Here is an 8,772-nt window from a genome sequence, read left to right on the forward strand (position 1 = left end):
TTCTAAGGCCCACTTGACTTCACATTCCAGGATGTCTGGCTGTAGGTGAGTGATCACACCATCCTGATTATCTTGGTCATGAAGATCTTTTTTGTACAGTTCTTCTGTGTATTCTTGCTACCTCTTCTTAATATCTTCTGCTTCTGTTAGGTCCATACCATTTCTATCCTTTATCGAGCCCATCTTTGCATGAAATATTCCCTTGGTATCTCTAATTTTCTTGAAGAGATCTGTAGTCTTTCCCAATCTGTTGTTTTCCTCTATTTCTTTGCATTGATCGCTGAGGAAGCTCTTAGATGAGTAATAAAAAGGTTCAACCGCACATAATTGTCAAAACTCCACATGTGACTTAGCACTAAGGCTTTTCTTTTCACAGTGGTTGGACCTCCTGAATGCAGGAAAGCCTGGAGTCGCAGAACCTTTAAGAAAAGCTTGGGTTTCCATTCTGCACCATCCATTCATGTTTTAGTCTGACTGATCGCCTATATTAGGATCACAGGAAAGGGTGAGGGTTAAAACAAAAATGTCCTGCCTTGCCTGGTGTGAGCCTCACAGGTGTTGAAAGTATATCATTCCCCAGAGACCACTCCACAGCCCCCCCACATCCACTGAGGACCTCTTACCTGCCTTGCTCTGGATGCACACCATGCATTCTTAGACCTTTGCTTACTGAACCCCTAAGCATCAACTAATCATTTTTGTTTCTCTCTGCAGGGTCTTAGTGGTTCTCCTGGAGAGAATTTTAAATGACCTACTTTCTCTTACATTTTTGCATGTTCCATGTCAGACCTACAGAAAATGCTCTTTCATACTTTCCCTTCCACACTGTGGGAATGCAGGACAGCCAGCATGGTTATCTCTCTTTGCCTCAAACACCAGCAACCTGCCGGCCTAGCAATTGTACTTCTGACTCCTCAGATGGAATACAAAACCAGCCCACTGTGTCCCCAACTGCACGGACCCACTGATGTACATCTTACCAGGCTTGAAATGATGGTCAGGGACAGTTAATAGACACTGTCTGAAGCTTGGAAATCATTTAAAGGAATAACTACATGTCATTTCAGATACACTCCAAAAGCCCACTCAAAGGTTATCTTATCCTCTAGGAAAATGTTCCTTTGTGTGATTATCGTTTACTAGTCATAAAGCTCTGATTCTGTGAAGTAATATATTAACTGGTAGGTTTTTTTTCCATCTACAATTTTTACATCATTTGCATTAGGTTTTTGAACCAATTTAACCATCCTGGTGGTTCCTTCCTTTATGAATTAAATAAACATGTAAATTCTATTAATATATTTATAGACCATCATGTTCTTAATTTCTGAAATTATATTTTGATAGTGGATACCAAGCTTTCCTCTTCTGAAGGGAGATGGGACACATGACAGAGCAGAAACTTATCAAAAGTACTCTTTCAATATCCACTCCACTCTTGGTTCCCCGAAGTTTATTATAGGCAGAAGTGGATAATCAAATCAGGATTATAAAACAGATTTTCTATCATCTCCTTTTTACAAGTCCTGAAATTTAGCTTTACTTTGAAATGGAACATCTACTTTCCTCATGCCTAGGCAGACAGTGGATATAACATCCTATTACATATGTATGGGATTTTTCAAATTGTCAAGGATAGCCAAGCTTTAGAGGCAACATAAAATTACAAGAAGATTTTTTAAAAACATAAATTAGTATGATATAAATGTATTTAGATATATCTTACGGACTAAACTTAAAAAGGAAAGAGAAGAAACTTATAGTTAAGGTGTGACATTGTCCTTTTTGTAATTTTTCTCAGCATTGTAATTTCTGGTGGTCACCCATGACATAGAATTCTTCAGCAAATAAATTTCCATAACACAGGCAATGATTACTGATGTTTCACAAGTGTAGGGCATATGATAAATTCCTGCTTCCTTCAATGTGTAGTCCTTTCCCAGTTGAAAAATAAATATATAAGCTTTTTCAATGGGCATGTCGTTTTCAACCAGCATTTATTCAACACCTGCTCTATTGTGGACACTGCCTAAAAGTGAATACAAAAAGGAACAAAGGCTGTATCTCTGCCTTTGAGGAACCCATTGTCTATTGAGGAAAGTAAGAGATCACAAATAATTAATATGTAATGTAGCAAGTACTATATTCACAAAGTATGGGAGAGAGACATGTGTGGCATAGCCAGAAGTTCTGGTTGGTCCAGACATAATATACATGGCAGGGAGATAAGATAAAAAGCTGTGCTAGAGTCAAATTTAAAAGCACCTCAGACATTACACTGTTCACAGTGGAAACTACAAATTTTTTTTTTTAACAGAAAATAATCACCTCAGCATGCTGAGATGCAAATAGAGCCAAAGGATAAAATGGAGACAAAAAGACATATTTAAAGTATGGTTATATTAGTCTAAGATAGAAATGATGAGTCTGGAATAAATCGATGCAGAGGGCACAGGTCAAAGGAAAGAGATTCAAGGGGATTTCATAAATTCCAGCAGGATCTGAAGACTGAAGAAATGTGGATGTCAAATAGGGAACAGTTTACAGAATGAGGACCACAGAGATGGCACAGAAATGAGTTCACTTTTCAAGTTTTTAATTTTGAGTTTGCGATCGGAAATATTTTTATTGTTTCCGATTGTTATCTCAAAAGTAAAATTAAGTCGAGTTGTAGGGAAAGTGATGGATCATGTATATTAGAGTGTCTGATCATGCCATCAACATATAGAGAGTAGCCACAGCTAAAGGAGGAGTTGAAAACGTCCCAGGAGCCTTCAAAAAACTATGGAGGAGCTGGATTTGATAGAGATATTCATCCAACATACCTAAAATAGATGGATATGAAACCAATACTTGGCCTTTTTATCTTGCAGTGTTCATTGCAAGGTCCTCACAAATGAACATGACACGATGCATGAATGTATTAATGTGATTCTCAGTTATCCTCAGTGTCATTCATATATTTACCATTGAGAAGCACGCACTAAAATAAGTGGTAAAAAAAGAATTGCCATTGGTCCCTGAAACGTGTTGCCAATATAAATACACCTACACTCAGCTTAGGTAAACAAGTTCAGAGTAGGCAAAGAGAGAATTCAGGTGATGAGGTTTCTAGGAAAAAAACTCCATTTGAACAAAAAATTATTTTATTTTGTTTTTTCTGCACCTTCCAATTTAATATGAAGTTAGTATTTTTTGGTTCCATCTAAAGATTGATGCTCGCTCCTTGGAAGAAAAGCTATGGCAAACCTAGATACTATATTGAAAAACAGAGATATCTCTTTGCTGCCAACAAACATCAGTATTAGTCAAAGCTGTTGTTTTTCCAGTAGTAGTGTATGGATGTAAGAGTTGGATCATAAGGAAGACTGAGTGCCAAAGAATTGATGCTTTTGAACTTTGGTGTTAGGGAAGACGCTTGAGAGTCCTTTGAACTGCAAGGAGAAAAGCCAGTTAATCCTAAAGGAAATCAACCCTGAATATGCATTGGAAGGACTGATGGCAAAGCTGAAGCTCCCACAGTTTGGCCACCTGATGTGAAAAGCCAAATCATTGGAAACAACCATGATAGTGGGAAAGACTGAGGACAAGAGGAGAAGGGGAAGACAAAGCATGAGATGGTTGGCTGGCATCACCACTCTATCATGAGTTTGATCATATTCCAGGAAATAGGGAAGGACAGGGAAGCCCGGCGTGCTGCAGTCCATGGGGTCACAAAGAGTCAGACACAACTTAGCAACTGAAAAACAATAATGATAAAGTATAAGAAAAGAAGTGAAAAGCAAAGGAGAAAAGGAAAGATATAAGCATCTGAATGGAGAGTTCCAAAGAATAACAAGGAGAGATAAGAAAGCCTTCCTCAGTGATCAAGGCAAAGAAATAGAGGAAAACAACAGAATGGGAAAGACTGACTGACTGATACCAATAATTTGCCCCTCATTTCCCTCCCTTTGCCTGGCAACAATTTGTGAGCTTTTGAGTTTTTCTGCACAATCCAGGCCACGCTGGTAATGATCTAGTGGACTGAGTCCGTAAATATTAAATAAATTCAAACAAGATTCTTTCTTGTGAGAATGTAGATTTGAGACTGAGAGAGTGATTCTTGGGTTAGCAATATTCTGCCATGTGGACAACAGAAAGAAAAAAAAAATGGAAAAAAACAAAAGGAATTTTAAAAAGAAAGAAAGCAGGGAATTTTATAGAAGTGTTCCCTTTCCTGAGAACTAGCTACATTCTAGCCTTTGGGTTCCATGATACACTCTAATAATCTTAAATTCCCCTTTATTAGTTAAACTGGCATAGCTTAGTTTCAGTTGTGCAGAAAAAAAAAAAAATCTTGACAAAAATGACTGTTAGAATTGTAGGACTAAAGTTACCAGGCACTCAATTGTGTCTGACTCTTTGTGATGCTGTGGACTGGAGCCCACCAGTCTTCTCTGTCCGTGGAATTCTCCAGGCAAGAATACTGGAATGCGTAGCCATTCCCTTCTCCAAGAGATCTTTCCAACCCAAGGATTGAACCACGGTGTCCTACATTGCAGGCAGATTCTTTACCACATGAGCCACCAGGGAAGCCCCTACTTCTTTTATAAGGTAAGTCCAAAGTTAGATTCCCAGGGAATTATTTTAAACAATGGTTGAGCATTAATCCATGTCTCTCTTAATTTTAAATTAATATTCCTACATATACAAAGTTAGGAAGGTCATTTGGCATATTTTGAAGCCATTCTATCAAAAAAGGATAAAAACCTTTTATTTTTTAATCAGTTTAATTTCTTAGTTTATTTTCTTTAAGTTTAGCAGTGCTAGTTTTGTAGCAGACAATTATTTATAATTGATATAGCTTTAGGAAAAAGCTAATCTTAAAAAGAAAAAAGCTAGCATTTCTGAGAAAATGACATTCATTTTGATCCTTGCCAAGTTTTAATAAGTGTATCCTACTGTCTTCTTGAGATTTATGCACTGTTAGTTCTACTTCATTTGGAAAATTTGCATTTTTTCTCTTATGCGCTCAAGCTGGGAGGCACAAAACAAGAGTTATTAGGTTTGTTTGACACGAGATGTCTAACAGTAATTTTCTTTCATCAACTTTATTCTATAGCTCTGATCCCCAAGGGCAGATTTTTCATTGGATTTTGTGAAACATTTTATAACAGCCTTACCTTTTGCAGAAGTTGCTCCCAAAACATCCTGAAGGAGTTGTCCCAACTCTCTCCACTGTAGAACAAACTAGACTTACCATTCTTATGCCCACTGTGAGTTAACATGACCTATGTATTATCCATCTTTTCACTGATTCAAAAAACCATATGTATATAATGTAGCTAGCTTTCATGAGGGTGTAGACATCAACCAAATACTTCTTGAGAACGTATTTTGTCCCAGTTACTTGGATAAATAATGGCTACAAGGATGAGCAGGATAAATTGTATTTTGCCATTGCAGAAAAGACAGGAGATACAGACAAGAAACTCAGAATATTAACTACTAAAACTGTGTGAGAACATAATACTCTAGAAGCACAGAGGAAGGAAATTAACCCAACAGTTGAAAGTTCAAGAAAGATTTCTTAGCCTAAATGATTTTGGTTTGACCCAGATGTTGAGTAGGAACTCCAGGTTTGATCAAGGGAGTGCACGAAATTAGGGCATGTTGTGGATAGGAAAAAAAACAACATGCAAACTTCCCCATGATGAGTTAGAGTGTGCTACGTTTGCTGTTCTGCTGTTCAGTTGTGTTTGACTCTTTGCAACTCTTTGGACTACAGCCCGCAAGGCTCCTCTGTCCATGGGATTTTTCATGCAAGAATACTGGAGTGGGTTGCCATTTCCTCATCCAGGGGATCTTCCTGACCCAGGGATTGAGCCCACATCTCCTGAGTCTCCTGCCTTGAAGGGTGAATTCTTTACCCAATGAGTCATCAGGGAAGCCCATGGTAAGTTTCGAGAATCTGAAAATGACAGCCTTATTGAAACTTGAAAGGCACTTAGGAGAAGTAGGAATGGGATAAAAGAAATGACGGTCATACAAGTCTGGCAAAGGAGAGACTAATTAAGAGGCAGTAGCCATAGTCGGGCTTTGCTGATAGCTCAGTTGGTAAAGAATCGTCCTGCAATGCAGGAGACCCTGGTTCGGGCAGATATTACTGGCCTAGGACAAGATAGCAGAATTAAAATGAAAATAAGGATCAAATATCTATATGACAAATCCATTAGTGGACTTGGAATTAATTAGAGGTTGAGAAAAAAGGATGATCTCCAATATTTATGGATCCAAAGATGGAATTTTTACATTTATATCATGAGAGATATTAGTTGATAGTTTTCTTTTCCTAAATTGTCCTTTTCTGGTTTTTTATTAGAGTAATGTTAGCCTCATAAAATGAATTAGAGTAGTGCCTCTGCTGCTCTTCTGAAAGAAATTGTACAAGACTGGTATAATTTCTTCCTTAAATGTATGGTGGAACTCACCAGTGAAACTTGTTGCTTTCAGTTTTGAAAGTTTATTAATTATTGGCTCTTTGTTTAACAGGTATAGGCCTATTCAGATAGTCTACTATGTGTGTGTTGGCAAATTTTGTCTTTCAAGAAACTGGTCCATTTCCTCTAGGTTATCAAATCTGTGGACATAGAGTTGTTCTCTCATTTTTCCTTAGGTAGATTAAACAGAGACGTTGATTTTATTGATCATTTCAAAGAACCAGCTATTTGTTCCACTTATTTTCTCTGTTGATTTCCCATTTTCAATTTTATTGATTTCTGTTTTAATTCTTATCATTTCTTTTCTTCTGCTTACTTTGGATTTAATTTTGCCTTATTTTTTTCTTTAGATTCCTAAGGTAGAAACTTAGATAATTGATTTTAGATCATAGAAGTATTACATTCTTCCAATGTATACATTGAATGCTGGAAATTTCCCTCCTAAACACTGCATTCACTGCATCCCACAATTATTGATAAATTATGTCTAATTTTTCATTTGGTTCAAAATATATGTTTTCATTTTGCTTATATTCCTTCTTTGACCTATGTATTATTTAGAGTGTGTTAAATCAAGTATTTGAAGATTTTCCAGCAATCATCCCATTATCGATTTCTAATTTAGCTTCTTTATGGTTTGAGAGCAGACACTGTATGATTTCTATTATTTTAAATGTATTAATGTGTATTTTATGGCCTAGAATGTGGTCTATCTTGGTGAAAATCCATGTGTGCTTTAGAAGAATGTGTATTCTGCCCTTGTTGTATGAAGCAGTCTACTGATGTCCTTTATATCCAGCTGACTGATGATGTTGATGAATTCAGTCTGTCCTTACTGATTTTTTTGCCTCTTGAACTTGTCCATTTCAGATAGAGGAGTGTTGAAGCCTCCAACCATAATAATCAACTTATATATATATATCTGCTTTCAGTTTTTCCAGTTTTGCCTCGCATACTTTAACACTCTGGACTGTTAACTTCCCATACGCTTCTCAGTTGCTCTACCTCCCCTTCAGCTGGGTCAGAATGACCAGTCATCTGGAGCTGAGTATTGCCCTTCCCCCAGGTCAGTTAGACTCTGCAAAAATCCCAGCAGGTTAGACTCTGATTAAATAATTGTTCCTAAGGGTAGATCTTCTGAAGAAGAACTGAAAGCTCTGCTATATTTTAACATAACTTTTCCCCTCCCCTTGCCAAAAGCATGAGGGGTTTTCCTCCAATATTCACTATGAGAACCTGGTAACATTTCAGAAGTTAAAACACACAAAAGTGTGGGGTCCCTCCAATGACTGGGTCCCTCTGGAGTTTTTACTTTTCTGAGTTGTCTACACTGCACCTCTTGCAATTCTTCAATCACGGTTCTGATTTCCTGACCCTGGCACTGGTTCCCCAGGATGTTTCTGGTCCAGAAAGTTGTGATTCTCTGTATTTGCTGATAGGTCTCTGTAATCTGGGGGGCAGTGGCTTGCCCTGTGACCTCATTTCTCTTATGGATCTAAGAAGCACTGTTGATTTTTCACTTTCTCAGCTTTTTACTTGTTGTTAGGATTGAATGGTGACTTCCAAACTTCTTGCCAAAAGAAGCTCCTCAGACCAGATATCAGAATCTTCTGTTTGTTTTTGTAGCAGTTGATATGATAAAAGCATAAATTTGCAAATCTTAAATTTTCATTTACTTCATAATGAGTTTAAACATTTTTTAATAGCCATTTGTTTTTCTAGTTCTGTGAAGTACTTCTTTTCAACATGATTGATTTTTAATTGTTACCATTTGGTCTCTAAACAAGGTCATTTTTCTTTCACCCAAATTTATCAATATATATACATGTATATACACATATAGTGCTGTGTCTATATATATATATATATATATATATACACACACACACATATATATCTGGCTTAGTTGCCCAGTCATGTCCAATTCTTTGTGACCCCATACACTGTAGCCCACCAGGCTCCTCTGTCCATGGGGATTCTGCAGGCAAAAATACTGGAACGAGTTGCCATACCCTCCTCCAGGGAATCTTCCCAACCCAGGGATCAAAGCCAGGTCTCCCACATTGCAGGTGGATTCTTTACCATTTGAGCCACCAGGGAAGCCCAGGAATACTAGAGTGGGTAGTCTATCTGTTCTCCAGTGGATCTTCCCAACTCAAGAAATGAACCAGGGTTTCCTGCATTGCAGACGGATTCTTTACCAGTTGAGCTACCACTATATATATATATATATATATATATATATATACTTTGGTATATATATATCAGAGAAGGCAATGGCAACCCACTCCAG

This window comes from Bison bison, unplaced genomic scaffold (assembly GCF_000754665.1).
Source record: "Bison bison bison isolate TAMUID 2011002044 unplaced genomic scaffold, Bison_UMD1.0 scf7180017864040, whole genome shotgun sequence".
Classification (NCBI taxonomy): domain Eukaryota; kingdom Metazoa; phylum Chordata; class Mammalia; order Artiodactyla; family Bovidae; genus Bison; species Bison bison.